The following is a 24,954-nucleotide window of genomic DNA, read 5'->3' as shown; positions in this document are numbered from 1 at the left end:
ATGCCGGGTCCCTCATGCACAACATGCTTACCTGATCCCCGATGCCTGCGGATTCCTGCACGACTGCCACTTCATCTCCCCGTCGTGCAGATCACAACATATAGGGGTTGCAGCTAATAGCAGGCCGCGACAGTAGCTTGCTTCCTAGAGTCACTAGTAATATCATATTTGATGCTAGGATGGCTGCACCCTTCCCCCCATATGTTGTGCTCTGCACGATGGGGAGATGCAGCGGCAGCCATGCAGGGATCCAGAGGGACGTAGTCAAGTATGTTCTGTATGAGGGACCCGGGCATTTTGCGGGATGTTTACAAGATTGGATAACCCCTTTTACACAAAAGAGTACAGTACTTGCTTCAGCAGTGCTACAGATTATCGGAAGTACCGATATTATCTGCCGATATTTAGGATTTTGTACATTATCGGTAACCTTGCCAATATACCGATAATGCGCATAAAGCGAATACTAGTGAGCGTTTCCATTATGGAAGCGCGCACTAGTATGCATCGGGTGCCAGGAGAAAGCGCTTCCGATACTCACTCTCCCTGGTATTCTTTGATGGGGCCCGCGCTGCACTGTCCTGACCTCATGCAGCGTCAGGACGTAGTGCGCGCACTAAGACCTGACGCTGCACGCTGTCACGCGACAGTGCAGAGTGGGCTGGAGAACACAGGGTAACAAGACGTCGGACCCGGAGATGAAGAGGAGCCACGGCGCAGGAGAGGTGAGGATTTTTTTATTTTATTCATCTGAGGTCTGATAGGGGTTAATAAAAAGGTCTGATCTGAGGTCCGATAGGGGTTAAGAAAAAGGTCTGATCTGAGGTCCGATAGAGGTTAATAATGGTCTGATCTGAGGTTTGATAGGGGTTAATAAAGGTCTGATCTAAGGTCTGATAGGGGTTAATAAAGGTCTGATCTGAGGTCTGATAGGGGTTAATAAAGGTCTGATCTAAGGTCTGATAGGGGTTAATAAAGGTCTGATCTAAGGTCTGATAGGGGTTAATAAAGGTCTGATCTAAGGTCTGATAGGGGTTAATAAAGTCAGTGAGGAGGGGGGGATGGTGTTTAAATTGGCATTTGGCACTAGTATATTAGAAATGTAAATTATAAATTGACTACAAACTAAGGGCTTTATGAATTTATAATTTACATTCATAATATACTAGTGCTAAATGCAAATTTCCACCACCTCAGTGACTACCAACTAATTTAATATATATTATGAGATATGAAATATCTGTATAAATTGTTGGCTATTGGCCTGAAAGTTCACAGATTATCATCATCGGCTCTAAAAAATCAATATCGGTCGATAACTAGTAATAATATTAGGCTTGGGCTACATGGCAACATGTGTTGCGCAACAATAAGTCGTGTGACAAATAGAGTGCAACTACATTGTGACGTGTCATGCGACATTCATGTCGCACACTGCGACGCGACAGTCACACAAAAATGTTGCGACAGTGCGACACCACTGATCATCATTATAAAAAATGTTGCGTGTAGTCCTAACCTTACAGATTGTGCCATGTAGCCCTAGCCTTACAGGTTAAAGTTACTAGTTTTATGGAGAAGGGTCGCTGATCCAGGGAGTTATTTTGAGTGCCTGATTGGAGTAAGGAAGGATTTTTTCCCCCTAAAATGAGAAAAATTTACTTCCATCTAATGTGTTTTTTTTTTTTTGTTTTTTTTTGGGGTGGGGGGGTCACTTTTTGCGAGTTTTACTGTAGGGGTATTTGAGAGTCTCTTCAAATTTGACATGGCAACCAAAAACCGATCCAGCAAAAGCAGCCCTGTAAAAACCATATGATGATCCTTCCCTTCTGAGCCCTGCAGTGTGTCCATACAGCAGTCTACCACAACATATGGGTTACTTCTGTAAACTACAGAATTAGGGCAATTAATAGGGATCTACCGATTATCGGTTTTACTGACAATATCGGCCGATATTCAGGATTTTGAACGTTATCGGTATCTGCATCTATTTTGCCGATATAGTATCTGGAACACGGATCGCGCTGCTGTCAGCGTTCTCCGTGTTCCCTCAGCAGCACAGGGGAGAAGGAAGCAGTGTCTCCCTCCCCCTTGTGCCGCTGCCACCAATGAGAGGAGTGAGGACAAGAGGAGGGGAGGGGCTGTGGCCACTACACCACCAATGAAGATAACTCTCATTAATTCATATACAGGAGGCGGGAGCTGGCTGCAGAATCACATAGCCGACTCCCGTCTTCTATGAGCGGTAGCTGCGATCCGCAGCAGTTAACTCTCAGGTGCGGCACCTGAGGGGTTATCTCTCAGTTATCTCATTGCCCCCCCCAACCCCATTATTAATCATTGGTGGCACAGTGCGCACCCCCTACCCAAGCCCCCCCAGTATTAATTATTGGTGGTGCAGTGCGCCCCCCAACCCCAGTATTAATCATTGGTGTTCCAGTGCGTCCCCCAACCAAGCTCCCCAGTATTAATCATTGGTGCCAGTGGCCACAGAGTCCACCCACCACCTCTTCATTAGTGGCAGTGGCAGCTTCTGATCGGAGCCCCACAGTGTAATCCTGGGGCTCTGATCGGTTACCATGGCAGCCAGGATGCTACTGAAGCCCTGATTGCCACGGTAAGCTCCATGCTGCTGTGTGCACAGAGCACAGAGCAGCAGGGACAGTGTGAAGTCCTATTCACCCTGATAGAGCTCTGTCAGGGTGAATAGGACTAGGGTTCTAGTCCCTAAGGGTGCTAATAGTAAAATAAAAGTATGTTAATTATAAATGAAAAAGAAAGATTTACAAAAAATAAATAAATAAAATACGCGTTAACAATAAACATATTCATTTTCAGCAGATTTGTGTAGAAATTTTATTTTTTCCAAAAATGAAAATTCACAGAATATCAGTATAAATTATCAGCTATCGGCCTGAAAGTTCATAAATTATCGGTATCGGCCCTAAAAAATCAATATCGGTCAATCCCTAGTAATTAATATTGCGATTTGTTTTTCTGTTAACCCTTGCCTGATAAGTTACATTTTTACCTATATTTTCCTTTTAATTCTTGTTACAAACTTTGTTAACAAAGGCTAATAAAGTTTGTAAAATCATTTTTGAATGATATGAGGGTTGTAGTTTCTAAAATGTGGTAATTTAAAGGGAACCTGTCACCGGGATTTTGGGTATAGAGCTGAGGACATGGGTTGCTAGATGGCCGCTAGCACATCCGCAATACCCAGTCCCCATAGCTCTGTGTGCTTTTATTGTGCAAAAAAAAACGATTTGATACATATGCAAATTAACCTGAGATGAGTCCTGTATGTGAGATGAGTAAGGGACAGGACTCCTCTCAGGTTAATTTGCATATGTATCAAATCGTTTTTTTTACACAATAAAAGCACACAGAGCTATTGGGACTGGATATTGCAGATGTGCTAGCGGTGATCTAGCAACCCATGTCCTCAGCTCTATACACAAAATCCCGGTGACAGGTTCCCTTTAAGGCTACTTTCACACTAGCGTTCGGGTTTCCGTTCGTGAGCTCCGTTTGAAGGAGCTCACGAGCGGACCCGAACGCAGCCGTCCAGCCCTGATGCAGTCTGAATGGAGGCGGATCCGCTCAGACTGCATCAGTCTGGCGGCGTTCAGCCTCCGCTCCGCTCGCCTCCGCACGGACAGGCGGACAGCTGAACGCTGCTTGCAGCGTTCGGGTGTCCGCCTGGCCGTGCGGAGGCGTGCGGATCCGTGCGGATCCGTCCAGACTTTCAATGTAAGTCAATGGGGACGGATCCGTTTGAAGATGCCACAATGTGGCTCAATCTTCAAGCGGATCCGTCCCCCATTGACTTTACATTGAAAGTCTGGACGGATCCGTACTAGGCTATTTTCACACTTAGCTGTTCTATGCTAAAAATAATGCAGACGGATCCGTTCTGAACGGAGCCTCCGTCTGCATTATTATGAGCGGATCCGTTCAGAACGGATCCGTTCAGAACGGATCCGCCCGAACGCTAGTGTGAAAGTAGCCTAAGGATGTTTTCCCATTATGTAAACCCCTCAAAGTAACATAAAGGGGTTATCCCCCAAAAAAATATTCTGACAGTTTTCAAACCAGCCCCTGGATTTGAATAGTTTTGTAATTACGTGTAATTAAAAAAAATTGTATAGCCACTGAGTTATTCAATAAAATGTATCTGTACAGCGCCACCCGCAGTTTTTTCTTTTTTTTCTTATTTCTTTGACGTGCTCACTGAAAAGGCAGCACATGCTCAGTTTCATCCTTCAAATGCCTCCTGAGCTGTTATAGGGAGAGGCAAGAGTTAACAGCCAAACAAAACTTAATATTTATTCCCCCGATTCTGCAGTTTACAGAAACACTACATGTGGTCGTAAACTGCTGTATGACCAAACATCAGGGCGCAGAAGGAAAGGAACGCTGTATGGTTCAGGAAGGCAGATTTTGATGCACCCCTAGAGTAGAAACGCATAAAAGCAACCCAATCTAAGAAACTACACCCCCCAAGGTATTCAAAACTGATTTTAGAAACTTTATTAACCCTTTAGGTGTTCCTCAACAGTTTATGGCAAATGGAGATTAAATTTCTGAATTTCTATTTTTGGTAACCTTGCCTCACAAAAATGTAATATGATTTTTTGTTTATCTATATGTACCCTAAAAATAGTCCCAACAAAACTGCCATCTTATCCCGTAGTTTCCAAAATGGGGTCACTTTTATGGAGTTTCTACTCTAGGGGTGCATCAGGGGGGCTTCAAATAGGGCATGGTGTAAATAAACCAGTCCAGCAAAAACCATACAGCGCACCTTTCCCTCTACGCCCTACTGTGTGCCCATGCAGTAGTTTACGGCCACATATTGGGTGTTTCTGCAAACTACAGAATCGGGGCAATAATTATAGCCTTTTGTTTGACTTTTAACCTTTGCTTTGTACCTGGAAAAAATGGATTAAAATGGAAAATTAGCCCAAAAAAATCTAAATTCTGAAATTTTATCTCCATTTGCCATTAACTCTTGTGGAACACCTAAAGCAGGCATCCTCAAACTGCGGCCCTCCAGCTGTTGCAAAACTACAACTCCCAGCATGCCCGAACAGCCTTCAGGTATCAGCCTACAGCAGGGCATTGTGGGAGTTGTAGTTTTACAACAGCTGGAGGGCCGCAGTTTGAGGATGCCTGACCTAAAGGGTTAACAACGTTTGTAAAATCAGTTTTGAATACCTTGAGGGGTGTAGTTTATAGAATGGGGTCATTTTTTGGGTGGTTTCTATTATGTAAGCCTCACAAAGTGACTTCAGACCTGAACTGGTCCCTAGAAATCAGGTTTTTGAAAATTTCAAGATTTGCTTCTAAACTTCTAAGCCTTGTAACGTCCCCAAAAACTAAAATGTCATTCCCAAAATGATCCAAACATGAAGTAGACATAAGGGGAATGTAAAGTAATCACTATTTTTGGAGGTATTACTATGTATTATAGAAGTAGAGAAATTGAAACTTGGAAATTTGCAATTTTTTCCAAATTGTGGGTAAATTTTGTATTTTTTATAAAAAAAAAAATATTTTTTACTTAATTTTACCAGTGTCATGAAGCACAATATGTCTGGATTAGGCCTCTTTCACACTACCGTTTTTTTTTTCCGTTTTGCGGTCCGTTTTTTGCGTTCCGTATACGGTCCGTATACGGAACCATTCATTTCAATGGTTCCGCAAAAAAAACTGAATGTGTTCCGTATGCATTCCGTTTCCGTATTTCCGTTCCGTTGAAAGATAGAACATGTCCTATTATTGCCCGCAAATCACGGTCCTTGGCTCCATTCAAGTCAATGGGTCCGCAAAAAAAAACGGAACACATACAGAAATGCATCCGTATGTCTTCCGTTTCCGTTCCGTTTTTTCTGAACCATCTATTGAAAATGTTATGCCCAGCCCAATTTTTTCTATGTAATTACTGTATACTGTATATGCCATACGGAAAAACGGAACGGAACAACGGAACGGAAACGGAACCACAACGGAAGCAAAAAAACGGAACAACGGATCCGTGAAAAACGGACCGCAAAACACTGAAATGGACATACTGTAGTGTGAAAGAGGCCTAAGTCAAAGCGTTTTAAAGTTATCACCACTTAAAGTGGCACTGGTCAGATTTTCAAAAAAATGGCCTTGTCCTTAAGGTAAAATATGGCTGTGTCCTTAAGGCGTTAAAAAAGTTGATTTGGGAAATTGTTTGAAAATAATAAAAATTGCTTCTAAATTCTAAGCCTTACAACACCCTAAAAAATAAAATGACAATTACAAACTGATAGCAACATAAACTAGACAGATGGTGAATGGTAACTAAAAAATATTTTTTACGGTATCACTATCTGCCTTAAATGCTGAGAAATTCTCATATTTTAACATTTTCTGTAAATGTGGGATTCTTTTACCACTACCATAAAGTAAGATGTGTGGCGAGAAAATATCAGAATTGATTGGATGAGTAAAGGCATTCCAACGTTGCCACTCCATTCAACCCACCAGGACTGAGAAGCAGAGTAGCAGGCTAGCCAATCACTGACAATCCTATGGAGATGAATGGAGCAGAAGCACTCACATTCACTCCGGGCATTTGAAGAAACCTATCACTTGATCACGGGGAGTCCCACTGATTGAAACCCCACCAAGCAGAAACATCTATACTGTTCTTAAAAGGTTTATCTGTTTTCCTATATTGATGACCTACCAGCTGATCAATTGATAAAGAGAACGCAGCGCTCCTGCGAGCAATGAGTTCTCTTCACTGTTTACCTGCTCGCTGTCAACACTGAGGCGGCAAGCAGGTGTAACTACAACTCCTTTGTCTCATTTACTTGAGTAGGATGCAGTTTAACTACATCTGCTCCTTCCCATTCAATTAAATAGGAGGGAGGAGCTATAATTGCAGCTGCTTGCTGATGCAATGTCGGCAGAAAGCGGGTAAACAGTGATGAGAATGCAGCACTTGCAGAAGTGCTGCTTTCTTTTCAAACAGCTGATAAGGGGGTTGCCGGGAGTTGGACCCAGCCAATCTGATATTGAGTGGACCATAGCTACCTATTGTTTGCTGTTTCACATAGCAGACACCTGGGACTCGTGCCTATGATCTGCAATAAGGCAGATCAGAAATTTTTACTCCTCAGATGCTGTAGTCAATTGTAACCACTGCATTTGTTGCGGCTTTGCTCCCAATGCCGAAACACTTTTCCCTCATTGAGGTTGAGAAAGGCGTTCCTTTGTGGTGATAGGCCTAAGCCTGTACTAGCTGATCACTTAGGTTTTCAATGGGATTCAGGTCTGGAGAAATTGCAGGCCACTCCATTTGAGGTACCCTAGGCTCCAGCAGCCGTTCCCTAATGATGCAACCTTTAAAAGTTAGCATATTGTCATCCATAAAGATGAAATTAGGCCTGTGTTGTTCATGCAGAGGCACAATGAGTGGATTAAAGATGTTATCCAAGTAGTATGCGCTTGTCACTGTACCATTCACAAAGTGTAGTGCAGTTTGGTATTGACTACACACACTTGGTATTTTTTTTTATCATTTTATTTTTTTTTGCCACATTTTATTTCTTTTTTAACTGTACATTATTTTATTTTTTTAGCTTTTTTTTTATTTAGCTATATATATATTTTTATTTTTTTTACATAATTTTTCCCCAACAGGTCACTAAAAAGGAGCCCCAGTTAAGGCAGAGCTGATCAGGGTCTCCTGACCCTGTGTCATGTTCGGGTGTGGGAGGGAAACACCACACCGAACATAGAAGAGAAAGGGGTGAGGGAATAACACCTGGAAACTAGGGAAAGGAGATGGACACCTCCTAGTAAAACCCTAATCAAAGTCTTGACTAACTACCAGTATGAGTAAATACACTGGAATACCTAGTGTCCTAACTTACCCTATAGGGCCCTGATACTAATGTCAGGACTGAGACAACCTGTTCCTCCAAAAGGAAGGACGAACAGGAGTCTCTCTCAGGCCAAAATACAAATGACAGGCAAATGCAACACACAAAATAACCCAAAAAAAATACAAAAGGTAAAGAAAGCACTTAACTTCAAGTGGCTATGGCAGCATCAGGAACTTAGCTGAGATCCACACACCAGCTATCCACAACTCAAACAGAAGCTATGAACCGCATAGTATAGTGGGAGAAACAACAAAAAATAGAGGTTAACCCCTTCTACCCTTGTCCAGTTTTCGCCCTTCAGCCCAGAACATTTTTTTGCAAATCTGACATGCAACATAGTAACATAGTATATAAGGCCGAAAACAAAAGACATTTGTCCATCCAGTTCGACCTGTTATCCTGCAAGTTGATCCAGAGGAAGGCAAAAAAAAAAAAAACATGCAAGGTAGAAGCCAATTTTCACAACTTAAAGGGGAAAAAATGTCATCCTGACTCCAATCAGAATAACTCCCTGGATCAACGACCCCTCTCTAGTAGCTATAACCTGTAATATAATTACACTCCAGAAATTCATCCAAGCTCCTCTTGAATTATTTTATTGTACTCACCATCACCACCTCCTCAAGCAGAGAGTTCCTTAGTCTCACTGCTCTTACCATAAAAAATCCTTTTCTATGTTTGTGTACAAACCTTCTTTCCTCCAGACGCAGAGGATGTCCCCTAGTCACAGTCACTGTCCTGGGGATAAATAGATGATGGGAGAGATCTCTGCACTGTCCACTGATATATTTATACATATTAATTACCGTATTTTTCGTTTTATAAACCGCACTTTTTTTCTCCCAAAAGAGGGGGGGAAATGACAGTGCGTCTTATAAAACGATGTTTGACTTTTTTACAGGGCTGACACTGATATATCGCCGGCCGCTATGCTGCACAGCACGGCCGGCGATACATCAGTCACAGTGGGGGCCCGGTGCAGTCACTGTATTACACCAGGCCCCGTGCACAGAAGTCTCTTTGTATGTAAAATCTTTCATTAATCCTTTATAAATCGCTCTCCTTTCGATAAACTACCCTAATCGCCTGCATCAGTACTGACTATGAATGCAGCTTGCGGTCCGGCCGGCGTGTGACTGACATCACGCTCCTCCCACTTCATTAATGAAGCAGGAGCAGTATGAAGTCATGCGCTGGAGGGACCGCACGCTGCATTCATAGTGAGTACTGATGCAGGTGATTAGGGTAGTTTATCGAAAGGAGAGCGATTTATAAAGGATTGATTCAGGATTAAAGAAAGATTTTACATACAAAGAATAAAGTACGGTAATTCTGTGAAACATAGGGCCATGAGGGGGACCAGCATAAGATGCTATATGTGTGTCACCCACACATATAGCATCTTATGCTGGCCCCCCTCATGGCCCTATGTGTCACAGCACAAATCCCTCATAACAGTGCATCATCCATAGATTCCCCCCCCCCCATAACAGAACGTCATCCCCAGACCATTAGTTAAAAATCCACCAAAAGCACACCTTTTGGTTCAAAATATTTTTTTTCTTATTTTCCTCCTCAAAAACCTAGATGCGTCTTATAATCGGGTGCGTCTTATAAAGCGAAAAATACGGTAGATCTTCCCTCAGTCGTCTTTTTTCTTTAGTCCTAATGTTGATAATCTTTCAGGGTACTGTAGTTGCCCCATTCCAGTTATTACTTATTTGCCCTCCTCTGAACCCTCTCCAGCTCTGCTATGTCTGCCTTGTTCACAGGAGACCAGAACTGCACACAGTACTCAATGTGTGGTAGGACTATGTTCTTATCACGGGCATCTATGCCTGTTTTGATGCAACCCATTATCTTATTGGCCTTGGCAGCAGCTGCCTGACACTGTTTTTTACTGCTTAGTTTGCTGTTTATTAAAATTCTTAGGTCCTTTTCCATGTCAGTGTTACCGAGTGTTTTACCATGTATGTATGGGTGATTTGCATTATTCCTTCCCATGTGCATAACCTTACATTTGTCAGTGTTAAACTTCATCTGCCACTTCTCTGCCCAAGCCTCCAATCTATCCAGATCCATCTGTAGCAGTATATTGTCCTTTTCAGTGTTAACTACTTTACACAGTTTAGTGTCATCTGCAAAAATTGTGGTAATAACTTTGGAATACTTTTACCTATCCAAGCCATTCTGAGACTGTTTTCTCGTGACACATTGTACTTCATCATAGTCATGAATTTGAGTCAATATATTTTACCTTTATTTATGAAAAATCCCAAATTTACCAAAAATGTTGAAAAATTAGCAAAATTTCAATTTCTCTGCTTTTAAAACAGTAAGTGATACCTCGTGAAATATTTATTACTTAACATTCCCCACGTGTCTTTATGTTGACATCATTTTGCAAATGTCATTTTATTTTTTTAGGACATTAGAAGGCTTAGAAGTTAAGAAATCTTTGAAATTTTTAAGAAAATTTCCAAAACCCACTTTTTAAGGACCATCTCAGGTCTGAAGTCACTTTGTGGGGCTTACATAGTAGAAAGTAGGGATTGACCAATATTTTTTTTTTTTTTTTTTTTTAGAGCCGATACCGATAATCTGTGAACTTTCAGGCCGATAGCCAATAATTTATACCGATATTCTGTGCATTTTCTTTTTTGAAACAACTAAAAATTCCTACACAAATCTGCTGAAAATCAACATGTTTATTGTTAACATTTAGCTTTTTTTTGTAAATCTTTCTTTTTTATTTATACTTAATATTTTGGTGTTTGTGGTTTTTTTCAAACTTTTTTTTTTTTTATTACTAACTTTTAGCCCCCTTAGGGGCTAGAACCATTGTCCTATTCACCCTGATAGAGCTCTTACACTTTGTGCACACAGCAGCATGTAGCTGACTATGACAGCTAGGGCTTCAGTAGCGTCGTAGCTGCCATGGTAACTGATCGGAGCCCCATGCTTACAGTGATGGGGCTGCGATCAGAAGCTGCCACTGCACCACCAATGAGGAGGGGAGAGCCCTGTGGCTACTGCCACCAATGATTAATACTGGGGAGCTTGGGTGGGGGGGGGCGCACTGCGCCACCAATGTTTTTAATACTGCGGTTGGGGGGAGGGTGCGCACTGCGCCACCAATGTATTTAATACTGGGGTTGGGGGGCGCACTGCACCACCAATGTCTTTAATACTGGGGTTGGGGGACGCACTGCGCCACCAATGAAGATAAGTCGCCCATTAATTCATATACAAGAGGCGGGTGCTGGCTGCAGAATCATATAGTCGCACCCAAGCTCTGAGAGGTAGCTGAGATCAGTGGCAGTTAACCCCTCAGGTGTCGCACCTGAGGGGTTAACCACTTAAGGACCACAGGTTTATACCCCTCTAGTGACCAGGCCCTTTTTTACAAATCGGCACTTCACAACTTTAACGGTTTATTGCTCGGTCATCCAACTTGGCACCCAAATGAATTTTACCTCCTTTTCTTCTCACAAATACAGCTTTCTTTTGGTGGTATTTGATTGCTGCTGAGATTTTTCGTTTTTCTGATATTAATCAAAATAGATTGCAATTTTCTCAAAAAAAGTGTATTTTTAACTTTCTCTGGTTAAATTGTTCAAATATAATTACATTTCTATATAAGTTTGTGTCAGAATTTATTGTGCTACATGTCTTTGATAAAAAAAAAATCCAATAAGTGTATATTTATTGGTTTGCGCAAAAGAAGTAGGGCAATGTGTTTTGGGGTGTATTTTTACATATACCCATGCTGGGTGAGAGAAATATCTCTGTAAATGACAACTTTTCCCATTTTTTTATACAAAGGTGTCAATCTACAGAGATAGAAAAAAAAAAAAAAAAAGGCAGCAACTCAATAAATCTATTAACATCAACTTTTATAAACTTTATATAACATTTGAAACCAAAACCTTTTTGCTTACCTTATTTTTTTATTTTTTTTTACCTTTACGCTGGGTTCAGATCTGAGCGTACTTGAACGTACGCTCTGTATGCGCGATTGTACGGGCGTTTGCAATCGCGCATACAGAGACAAGTGAACGCCCATTGTCGCGCGTTCCCGCTGAAGTCTATGTACGGGAACGCGCGACAAGACGCCCTAAAAAAGAAGCTCCTGTACTTCTTGGGGTGTCGGGCGTTTTACAGCGCGATCGTACGCGCTGTAAAACGCTCAGGTGAGAACCATTCCCATAGGGAAGCATTGGTTCTTGCCTGTTGAGCGTTTTACAGCGCGTAGGAACGGACGCACAAGATCAGGCCTGATCGGGCGAACACTGCATTTTTTGTAGAGCCTAAGGTGACCCTAATGTACTGATAAATATCTGATTGCGATAAGTCTTGCTCACTTACAGATACTATATGGTACTAGTGCTGATTAGCGACAGCGATGACGCTAATCAGCAACTAATCAGTGACTGCGGTGGGCTGGGCGCTAACTACCTAACAAGTAGCTAAGTAACTGGCGGTGATAAGGGACCCTTACAGGGGGGTGATCAATGACATGGGGGTGACCAGAGAGTCTATATGGGGTGATCAGGGGTTAACAAGTGACAGGGGGGTTGTAATGAATGTGTGTATGTGTGTGTGTGTGGTGTTTGGTGCTACTTACAGAGCTGCCTGTGTCCTCTGGTGGCCGATCCAAGCAAAAGGGACCACCAGAGGACCAGGTAGCAGGTATATCAGACGCTATTTACAAAATAGCGTCTGACATACCGATTTGATTGGTTATTTTAAAAATCTACAACCTGCCAGCCAATGATCAGCGCTGGCAGGCTGTAGTTAAACTTGTTTACTGCGCGATCCTGTGAGCGCGTGTTCACAGGAAATCTCAGGTCTCACGAGAGCGCTGCCGCCCGGACGCCTTTCGGCATTACAGTGGCGGCAAGCGGTTAACTACCGCAGATCGCAGCTACCTGTCATAGAGGTCGGGAGCCGGCTATGTGATTCTGCAGCCAGCTCCTGCCTCCTGTTGAATGAATGAGTCAGTCAACGTCATTGGTGGCGCAGTGGCCACAGCCAATCCCCTCTTATTGGTGGCAGCGGCACAGGGGGAGGGAGACACCGATTCCTTCTCCCCTGTGCTGCTAAGGAAAGACGTTTTGCACTGACAGCAGCGCAATCTTTGTTCCCGATTAGATGCAGATAACAATAACATTGAAAATCCTGAATATCGGCCGATATCTGTAAAACAGATAATCGGTCGATCCCTAGTAGAAAGCCCCCATAAATGACCCCATTGTAGAAACTATACCCCTCAATTTACTCAAAACTGATTTTACAAACTTTGTTAACCCTTTAAGTGTTCCACAAGAATGGAAAAGGAATATGGAGATTAAATTTCTAAATGTCACTTTTTTAGCAGATTTTCCATTTTTATTCATGTTTTTCTTTAACCACCTCCCGACCGCTGTACGCGTATATGCGTCCGGGAGGTGGTTGCTTTATTCCTCCTGGACGCATATACGCGTCTTCTCGCGAGACGCGAGATTTCCTGTGAACGCGCGCGCACAGGCGCGCGCTCACAGGAACGGAAGGTAAGCAAGTGGATCTCCAGCCTGCCAGCGGCGATCGCTCGCTGGCAGGCTGGAGATCCGAATTTTTTAACCCCTAACAGGTATATTAGACGCTGTTTTCATAACAGCGTCTAATATACCTCCTACCTGGTCCTCTGGTGGTCCCTTTTGTTAGGATCGACCACCAGAGGACTCAGGTAGGTCAGTACAGTCCCACCAAACACCACACTACACTACACTACACCCCCCCCCCCCCGTCACTTATTAACCCCTTATAAACCCCTGATCACCCATGATCACCCCATATAAACTCCCTGATCACCCCCCTGTCATTGATCACCGCCCTGTCATTGATCACCCCCCTGTCAGGCTCCGTTCAGACGTCCGTATGATTTTTACGGATCCACGGATAAATGGATCGGATCCGCAAAAAGCATACGGACGTCTGAATGGAGCCTTACAAGGGGGTGATCAATGACAGGCGGGTGATCACCCATATACACTCCCTGATCACCCCCTGTCATTGATCACCCCCCTGTCATTGATCACCCCCCTGTAAGGCTCCATTCAGACGTCCGCATGATTTTTACGGATCCGATCCATGTATCCATGGATCCGTAAAAATCATGCGGACGTCTGAATGGAGCCTTACAGGGGGGGTGATCAGTGACAGGGGGGTGATCACCCTGATTACCCTGATCACCCCCTGTCATTGATAACCCCCCTGTAAGGCTCCATTCAGACATCCGCATGATTTTTTACGGATCCATGGATACATGGATCGGATCCACAAAACGCATGCGGACGTCTGAATGGAGCCTTACAGGGGGGTTATCAATGACAGGGGATGATCAGTGACAGGGGGGTGATCACCCTGATTACCCTGATCACCCCCTGTCATTGATAACCCCCCTGTAAGGCTCCATTCAGACGTCCGCATGCGTTCTGTGGATCCGATCCATGTATCCATGGATCCGTAAAAAATCATGCGGATGTCTGAATGGAGCCTTACAGGGGGGGTGATCAGTGACAGGGGGGTGATCACCCTGATCACCCCCTGTCATTGATAACCCCCCTGTAAGGCTCCATTCAGACGTCCGCATGCGTTCTGTGGATCCGATCCAAGTATCCATGGATCCGTAAAAAATCATGCGGATGTCTGAATGGAGCCTTACAGGGGGGGTGATCAGTGACAGGGGGGTGATCACCCTGATCACCCCGTCATTGATAACCCCCCTGTAAGGCTCCATTCAGACGTCCGCATGCGTTCTGTGGATCCGATCCATGTATCCATGGATCCGTAAAAAATCATGCGGATGTCTGAATGGAGCCTTACAGGGGGGGTGATCAGTGACAGGGGGGTGATCACCCTGATTACCCTGATCACCCCCTGTCATTGATAACCCCCCTGTAAGGCTCCATTCAGACGTCCGCATGCGTTCTGTGGATCCGATCCATGTATCCATGGATCCGTAAAAAATCATGCGGATGTCTGAATGGAGCCTTACAGGGGGGGTGATCAGTGACAGGGGGGTGATCACCCTGATTACCCTGATCACCCCCTGTCATTGATAACCCCCCTGTAAGGCTCCATTCAGACGTCCGCATGCGTTCTGTGGATCCGATCCATGTATCCATGGATCCGTAAAAAATCATGCGGATGTCTGAATGGAGCCTTACAGGGGGGGTGATCAGTGACAGGGGGGTAATCACCCTGATTACCCTGATCACCCCCTGTCATTGATAACCCCCCTGTAAGGCTCCATTCAGACGTCCGCATGCGTTCTGTGGATCCGATCCATGTATCCATGGATCCGTAAAAAAATTATGCGGATGTCTGAATGGGGCCTTACAGGGGGGGTGATCAATGACAGGGGGGTGATCAGAGAGTCTATATGGGTGATCACCCCCCTGTCATTGATCACCCCCCCCCCCCTGGTAAGGCTCCATTCAGACATTTTTTTTGGCACAAGTTAGCGGAAATTTTTTGTTTGTTTTTGTTTTTTCTTACAAAGTCTCATATTCCACTAACTTGTGTCAAAAAATTAAATCTCACATGGACGCACCATACCCCTCACGGAATCCAAATGCGTAAATATTTTTAGACATTTATATTCCAGACTTCTTCTCACGCTTTAGGGCCCCTAAAAAGCCAGGGCAGTATAAATACCCCACATGTGACCCCATTTCGGAAAGAAGACACCCCAAGGTATTCCGTGAGGGGCATATTGAGTCCATGAAAGATTGAAATTTTTGTCCTAAGTTAGCGGAAAGTGAGACTTTGTGAGAAAAAAACAAAAAAAAATCAATATCCGCTAACTTATGCAAAAAAAATAAAATTCTAGGAACTCGCCATGCCCCTCATTGAATACCTTGGGGTGTCTTCTTTCCAAAGTGGGGTCACATGTGGGGTATTTATACTGCCCTGGCTTTTTTGGGGCCCGAAAGTGTGAGAAGAAGTCTGGGATCCAAATGTCTAAAAATGCCCTCCTAAAAGGAATTTGGGCCCCTTTGCGCATCTAGGCTGCAAAAAAGTGTCACACATCTGGTATCGCCGTACTCAGGAGAAGTTGGGGAATGTGTTTTGGGGTGTCATTTTACATATACCCATGCTGGGTGAGAAAAATATCTTGGTCAAATGCCAACTTTGTATAAAAAAATGGGAAAAGTTGTCTTTTGCCAAGATATTTCTCTCACCCAGCATGGGTATATGTAAAATGACCCCCCAAAACACATTGCCCAACTTCTCCTGAGTACGGCGATACCAGATGTGTGACACTTTTTTGCAGCCAAGGTGGGCAAAGGGGCACCTTTCGGATTTCGCAGGCCATTTTTTACACATTTTGATTGCAAGGTACATCTTACACATTTGGGCCCCTAAATTGCCAGGGCAGTATAACTACGCCACAAGTGACCCCATTTTGGAAAGAAGACACCCCAAGGTATTCCGTGGGGGGCACGGCGAGTTCCTAGAATTTTTTATTTTTTGTCACAATTTAGCGGAAAATGATGATTTTTCTTTTTTTTTTCTTTTTTCCTTACAAAGTCTCATATTCCACTAACTTGCGACAAAAAATAAAAAATTCTAGGAACTCGCCATGCCCCTCACGGAATACCTTGGGGTGTCTTCTTTCCAAAATGGGGTCACTTGTGGGGTAGTTATACTGCCCTGGCAATTTAGGGGCCCAAATGTGTGAGAAGAACTTTGCAATCAAAATGTGTAAAAAATGCCCTGCAAAATCCGAAAGGTGCACTTTGGAATATGTGCCCCTTTGCCCACCTTGGCAGCAAAAAAGTGTGACACATCTGGTATCGCCGTACTCAGGAGAAGTTGGGCAATGTGTTTTGGGGTGTCATTTTACATATACCCATGCTGGGTGAGAAAAATATCTTGGTCAAATGCCAACTTTGTATAAAAAAATGGGAAAAGTTGTCTTTTGCCAAGATATTTCTCTCACCCAGCATGGGTATATGTAAAATGACACCCCAAATCACATTCCCCAACTTCTCCTGAGTACGGCGATACCAGATGTGTGACACTTTTTTGATGCCAAGGTGGGCAAAGGGGCACATATTCCAAAGTGCACCTTTCGGATTTCACCGGTCATTTTTTACAGATTTTGATTGCAAACTACTTCTCACACATTTGGGCCCCTAAATTGCCAGGGCAGTATAACTACGCCACAAGTGACCCCATTTTGGAAAGAAGACACCCCAAGGTATTCCGTGAGGGGCATGGCGAGTTCCTAGAATTTTTTATTTTTTGTCGCAAGTTAGTGGAATATGAGACTTTGTAAGGAAAAAAGAAAAAAAAAGAAAAATCATCATTTTCCGCTAAATTGTGACAAAAAATAAAAAATTCTAGGAACTCGCCGTGCCCCCCACGGAATACCTTGGGGTGTCTTCTTTCCAAAATGGGGTCACTTGTGGCGTAGTTATACTGCCCTGGCAATTTAGGGGCCCAAATGTGTAAGAAGTACCTTGCAATCAAAATGTGTAAAAAATGGCCTGCGAAATCCGAAAGGTGCCCCTTTGCCCACCTTGGCTGCAAAAAAGTGTCACACATCTGGTATCGCCGTACTCAGGAGAAGTTGGGGAATGTGTTTTGGGGTGTCATTTTACATATAACCATGCTGGATGAGAGAAATATCTTGGCAAAAGACAACTTTTCCAATTTTTTTATACAAAGTTGGCATTTGACCAAGATATTTTTCTCACCCAGCATGGGTATATGTAAAATGACACCCCAAAACACATTCCCCAACTTCTCCTGAGTACGGCGATACCAGATGTGTCACACTTTTTTGCTGCCAAGGTGGGCAAAGGGGCGCATATTCCAAAGTGCACCTTTTGGATTTCACCGGTCATTTTTTACACATTTTGATTGCAAAGTTCTTCTCACACATTTGGGCCCCTAAATTGCCAGGGCAATATAACTACCCCACAAGTGACCCCATTTTGGAAAGAAGACACCCCAAGGTATTCTGTGAGGGGCATGGTGAGTTCCTAGAATTTTTTATTTTTTGTCGCAAGTTAGTGGAATATGAGACTTTGTAAGAAAAAATAAAAAAAATAAAATCATCATCATTTTCCGCTAACTTGTGACAAAAAATAAAAAGTTCTATGAACTCGCTATGCCCATCAGCGAATACCTTAGGGTGTCTACTTTCCGAAATGGGGTCATTTGTGGGGTTTTTCTACTGTTTGGGCATTGTAGAACCTCAGGAAACATGACAGGTGCTCAGAAAGTCAGAGCTGTTTCAAAAAGCGGAAATTCACATTTTTGTACCATAGTTTGTAAATGCTATAACTTTTACCCAAACCATTTTTTTTTTTGCCCAAACATTTTTTTTTTATCAAAGACATGTAGTACAATAAATTTGGCGAAAAATTTATATATGGATGTCGTTTTTTTTTTGCAAAATTTTACAGCTGAAAGTGAAAAATGTCATTTTTTTGCAAAAAAATCGTTACATTTTGATTAATAACAAAAAAAGTAAAAATGCCAGCAGCAATGAAATACCACCAAATGAAAGCTCTATTAGTGAGAAGAAAAGGAGGTAAAATTCATTTGGGTGGTAAGTTGCATGACCGAGCGATAAACGGTGAAAGGAGTGTAGTGCCGAAGTGTAAAAAGTGCTCTGGTCATGAAGGGGGTTTCACCTAGCGGGGCTGAAGTGGTTAATACATCGAGGGGTAACAGCTAAACAAAACTCAATATTTATTACCCTGATTCTGCGGTTTACAGAAACACCCCACATGTGGTCGTAAACTGATGTAAGGGAACACAGCAGGGCGCAGCAGAAAAGGAACACCATATGGTTTTTGGAAGGCAGATTTTGCTGGACTGGTTTTTAGATGCCATGTCCCATTTGAAGCCCCCCTTGCACCCTTACTGTAGAAACTCCCAAAAAGTGACCCCATTTTGGAAACTAGGGGATTAAGATGCCAGTTTTATTGGTACCATTTTTCGATCATTCATTATTACACGTTATGGAGCAAGGGGACCAAAAAATTGGTAATTTTGGTACCATTTTTATTTATTTTTCCAGAGTTCATCTGAGAGGTTAGGTCATGTGATATTCTTATAGATCATTACGGACGTGGCAATTCCTAATATGTATACTTTTTCTTTAGGTTTTACACAAAAGCATTTTTGAAACCAAAAAATGATGTTTTAGTGTATCCATAGTCCGAGAGCCATAGCTTTTTTATTTTTTGACCGATTGTCTCATTTCTTGTGGGATGAGGGTATGGTTTGATTGGTACTATTTTGTGGGGCATACGCCTTTTTGATTGCTCGGTGTTGCAATTTTTGTGATGTAAGGTGACAAAAAATTGCTTTTTTGGCACTTTATTTTTTACGGTGTTCATCTGAGGGGTTAGGTCATGTGATACTTTTATACAGCAGGTTGTTACAGACGCAGAAATACCTAATATGTCTACTTTTTCTTTTTCACAATAATGGCATGTTTGAAGAAAAAAAATATCCTATTTTAGTGTCTCCATTGTCCTAGTTTTTATTTTTTTACTAATTGTCTCAGGTAGGGTCTCATTTTTGGCGGGATTAAGTGACGGTTTTATTGGTACCATTTTGTTCGACATACGTCTTTTTGATCGATTGGTGTCACTTTTTGTGATGTAAGGTGGAAAAAATGGCCTTTTTTGACACAGTTTTTATTTTTACAGTTTTCACCTGAGGGGTTAGGTCATGTGATATTTTTATAGAGCTGGTTGTTACGGACGCGGCGATACCTAATATGTATACTTTTTATTTTTTTCACTTTAACACAATAATAGCATATTTGAAAGAAAATAATGAAGTTTTAGTGTCTCCATGTTCTGAGAGCTAGTTATTTTTTATTTTTTTAGCGATTTTCTTATGTAGGGTGTCATTATTTTGCGGGATGAGGTGACGGTTTTATTGGTACCATTTTGTTCGACATATGCCTTTTTGATCGCTTGGTATTGCACTTTTTGTGATGTAAGCTAACAAAAATGGCTTTTTTTACAGCGTTTTAATTTTTTTATAGTGTTTATCGGACGGGGTGGATAATGTGATATATTTATAGAGAAGGTTGTTACGGATGTGGCGAGTGTTTTTTTCCTTTATTTTTGTATTTGTTATTATGAAATCTGGGGAAAGTAGCATTATAGACTATGGGGTCTGTAGTCTGCGTTCGCCTCAGTTATGTGCCCAATCCGTCCTTTCCATTCTCCTGCTTCTATAACGGAGCAGGAGAACGGAAAGGCTGAACGCAGGTGTGAACTCAGCCTTAGTTCTTTTGTTTTATGCCATGACCTCTCTATGGCTAATTTTTTATGATCTTGGAAAACCCCTCATCGCTCAGCTGATAAGTCACATGATTTCTTAGAAGAGCAAATAAACCACACAGATATTCCAAAAGGGAAGCAGCAGAAGTTTGTTTCATTCTGGATGTAAAAGGAGTGTGACATATTGCTGAAATTAGTACATAATATATATAAATGGACATATTTAAAGGGTTTCTATCATCACAAAATTTGCTATGTAGCTGGCTGACATTAGCGATGTGCTAATGTCAGCAGTACATAACTATAACTTTTATCTGACCTACATGCCACCGTTCGCCCCAAAAACTAACTTTTAAAATATGCAAATGAGCCTCTAGGTGCTATTAGGGCATTGCTGCAGCACCTAGAGGCTCCATCTCCTCACCATTTGGCACGCCCATTTTGCTTTGATGGACATCTCTGCTCTGCGCTTTGAAAGTAAAATCCTGTGCTGTAACGTTTAGTATTCGGTGCAGGCGCAGTGAGTGAAGGACGCTCGCCTGCTGCCGGCTGTCTTCATTTTCAGGGAGCTCTGTGAAATATTCGACGCAGGCGCAGTGAGGAAGCAGGCAGCAGGCGAGCGTCCTTCACTCACTGCGCCGAATACTAAATGGTACGGCGCAGGCGTGGGATTTTAGTTTCAAAGCGCAGAGAAGAGATGTCCTATAGGTGCTGCAGCAACTCCCCAATAGCACCTAGAGGCTCATTTGCATATTTTAAAAGTTAATTTTCTGGGTGAACGGCGGCATGTAGGCAGATACAAGTTACACAGTTATGTACTGCCGACATTAGCACATTTTTCCCCATTTTTTTTTTTTTACTTTATTTGGGGACGTTTGTTTGTTTTTACTTGAAACTTTTAATTTTTTGGGGGGGACTTTATTTTTTAAACTTATTTTTTGTCCCACTTTGGGACTTCAACTTTTGGGGGTCTAATCCCTTTTACAATGCATTCCAATACTCACAGGAACGTCACAGGAAGGCATCGTGCTGCCTTCCATGCCATCGGGTCCCCCCTGCAGTCGCATGGGGACCCGATGGAACCTGCGCCCGCCACACCATTGAAAAGCCGCAAACCGCAGGTCTGAATTGACCTGCGGTTAGCGGCAATCGCCCCTCGCATTTAGCCAAGGTGCCTGCTCAATGATTTGAGCAGGCACCGGGTTCCGATCACCGCCTGCCACCCTGTGTCGCAACACCGCCTGCCGCCACCTGTACGCCCTGTGTCCGTAACAGGTTAAAAAATATATGTTAAAAGAGCTGTCCAGGCTTGGAATGAGCCTTCCACTTTTCTTCTGAAACAGAACCTTGTCAATGGGCTGAGTCTTGGATTACAGATCACGATACACTTCAGTTAAGCGGGGGCCATAATTCCAGGCCCCCATGAACAAGAGGTATGCTGTTTTTAGAAAAAAACGGATTATTAATTCTAATCCAGAATAACACTGTTAGGCTACATTCATGGTTTTCCACTTTAAAAATCAACTACTTAAGGCTACATACACACGACCATTGTTCTGGTCCACATCCGAGCCGCAGTTTTTGTGGCTTGGGTGCGGACCCATTCACTTCAATGCGGCCGTTACGTTACGTAGCCTGGCAAAAAAAATATAACATGTCCTATTCTTGTCCGTTTTGCGGACAAGAATAGGCATTTCTACAATGCATTTCTGCAAATTGCGGAATGCACACGGGTGGCTTCCGTGTTTTGCGGACCGCAAAAAACGGAACGGTAGTGTGCATGAGTCCTAAGGCTACTTTCACACTAGTGGCAGCCTTCTCCGGCAGGCTGTGGTGTTCCATTCCGTGCTTCTGTTCCGAAAAAGATAGAACTTGTCCTATCTTTTTGCGGAACGGAACGGACGGATCGCAGACCCCATTCAAGTGAATAGTTCTGCATTCCGCATGTAGCTTCTCCACAGTCGGTGCCCGTGCATTCCAGACTGCAATTTGCGGTCCGCAGCCCGAGCACAAGCATAGGCGTCACTACGGGGGGGGGGGGTAATTGCATCCCTATGTTATTCCTTGACCCCACCACCACTGATAGTGGCATAGCATGGGGGGCCGTTGTCCCGGGCGCAAAATTGCAGGGGGCACCAGGCAGTAGGAATTTCAATGTGGGCCATGGGAGCTTATGTCTCAGCCTCATAGGCTTCAGGTCACTTGCCTGAAGCCTATGAGGCAGTAGAGCAGTGCAGGAGATCGCGATTACCTCACCGTGACCTACTGTGCCGGGTCTCGCGAGATGACATGGTGCACGGTGATGTGTTCGTGACCGTCTGCGCCAACACACTGTAAAACATGCCAGAAGCGGCGACAGTGTAAGGCCGAATGCACACGGCCGTGAGCGGTCCGTGGAACCACAGGCTGGATTCCTGCTGAGAGCAGGAGCGCACGGCGTCATTGGTTGCCATATGCAATACAGTAATACACTGGTATGATCTATACCAGTGTATTACTGTACTGTGGCGGCAGCAGGGAGCGCACGGCGTCATAGCAACCAATGACGCCGTGCACTCCTGCTCTCAGCAGGAATCCAGCTCGTGGTTCCACGGACCGCTCACGGCTGTGAAAAACGGCCGTGTGCATTTGGCCTATTGTTTTAATCGGCAGGCCATGGACTGGGGGCACTATAGGGGTGGGGGACATTATACAAAGGAGGCAATCATATATGGAAAGGATGGAGACCATTATTACAATAATAATACAGAGGGGGCATAATTATTACAATACAGGGGGGCCACTATATACTAAAATAATACAGAGGGCATTATACATATGGGCACTACGGGGGAGGTTAGGTCTTTTACCTAGTGGCACTACAGAGGGTCATTGCAACTACATGGGGCACTGCAGCGGCTCTTTATAAATACTTGAACTACTATAAGAGGTATTACAACTACTGCAGACAGTATAGGGGACTTTATTACTACTGCATGCTCTTATAGGGGTATCTTATAGAGGGGTCTTGTTACTGCTGGGGGCATCATTATTGAGCACATATTAATGGGAATACTATCAGAGGTAATGTGGAGCAGTGTTCCTCAACTCCAGACCACCTGCCGGTCATGATTTGAGAGTATCCCACAGAATGAATACCTGTGGTAAGTCCTGATGCATGGACACTAATTGTATCATCTGCTCAATACTAAAGAAATCCTGAGCACATGAGCGGTAGGTGGGCCCCGAGAACTGGAGTTGAGGAACCCCTGCTGTAGGGAACACTATTACCACTGGAGATACTATTTGGGGGTGGCTTCCACCTGGCAGTGAGCCCGGTGATGTCACTGGCACTAAATCGACATGCTTTAGCACTGCCTCAGCCTGTGAAATGTCTAGGGCAGCGCTAAAGCCACCCATCAGTGCCGGTCTGTGTTGGGCCCATGTTCATATATGCCTGCATTATTGTGGGTGAAAAAAAAAAAAAAAAGTACATCCTTTGCACAGGGGCCCTTTGCTGCCTGTGTCCGCCCCTGACTAGTCCAACCTCTGGAACCTTGATGATCAGAACCTAGTGGTAATGGAGCAATACTGCACATCTGTGAGGGCTACAATAGTAGGACAACAGTCCCATAAATGTGAATGAAGCAAACCCTCCCATCACACAGAGGGGACTTCTGACTGCTGGAAGTCCTAGCTATTATGTATTGCCTGCCCTGTGCAGAGGTGGAAAACACTGATCATTCAGCAGTGAATGGACACAAATAAATTCACAATAAACTAAAATGAAACAACTCTAAGCACAAACTAGTATACACTAAACACTTCGCCCTTGAGAGGAGAAGAGATCGATCACTGACCTGCCCACTCAGCCTACAGTCATGGCTGCCAGCTCCTCAGCACATGTGCTTCTTTTCCAGAAGTGCCTCCACTCACCGTAAATCCCGCCCTGCATTGCCACCCCCAGTAACAAGCTGCTAATGTATGCCTGGACTGCCACCATTGTGCCTAGCAAGTAACCCGAACACGTAATAATATTAGCACAGGAGGGAAGGCTAACAGACGGCACCGCACTGCTGTACGCCATACACGTAGCTCACAGCCTGCTGGAGAGCCCTTCTAGTGCACGATCTTCAGTCTCTATGCAAAGGTGGCGATATAGCGGCCGGGAGTAAAAAAAATAAATAAAAAAGGGCGCGATCATAATTCCCGCGTTCTAGGGTCACCACACACAGGAAAATGTATTGTGCCACCTCAGACTGTAGCTCCTGTCACTGACCGCTAGAACTTCATGTGGTCACATGGTGAAAGGTGGAGAACCTGAGGTGCACACCATGTATGGGTCATGAGGCCGAGTTGGTTTCTTATTCTATCATTTGTAATTGTTTTGTTTTGTTTGATTGTGTTTTTAAATGAATTTTGAGGAGACTTTATTGCCAGTAAAAAAAAAAGTTCAAATGAGCTGTCCTTAAGGTAAATTAGCTGAAAGCAGTATTAAAATGGAATTGAGGGGCACAAAAATGGGCATCAAAGTGAGCATAAAAAGTGATGAAAGGAATTGGGGCCAGTGATGTTGCACTGCCAACATACAGAAGGTGATGGCATGATATACAGCTTAGATCAGCCTGGACTCAACAGGCTCTGGACACAAGAACTGGCATTAAAGAAGGCAAACTCACTCTTTTTACTGATTTGAATAAGTAGCTTGTGTTTTTAAAGGGTTAAATGAATTTGGGCCC

At 43.5% G+C, this 24,954-nt stretch overlaps 1 protein-coding gene across 3 annotated transcripts in view; it reads right to left on the bottom strand.

Annotated features, from left to right (window-relative positions):
• SLC29A2 (solute carrier family 29 member 2) overlaps positions 1–24,180 on the bottom strand; it is a 238,240-nt gene extending 214,060 nt beyond the window's left edge. For 2 of the 3 annotated variants that reach the window (XR_006386902.1, XM_044269677.1), the window contains exon 1: positions 24,076–24,180. The gene's annotated coding sequence lies outside the window, so the exon portion shown is untranslated. The remainder of the gene's footprint in view (positions 1–24,075) is intronic. The other variant, XM_044269678.1, reaches the window with a different exon arrangement.
• Between the last annotated feature and the right edge of the window lie 774 nt (positions 24,181–24,954).

This window comes from Bufo gargarizans, chromosome 10, assembly GCF_014858855.1.
Source record: "Bufo gargarizans isolate SCDJY-AF-19 chromosome 10, ASM1485885v1, whole genome shotgun sequence".
Lineage (NCBI taxonomy): Eukaryota > Metazoa > Chordata > Amphibia > Anura > Bufonidae > Bufo > Bufo gargarizans.
This window is presented reverse-complemented; position numbering and strand designations above follow the sequence as displayed.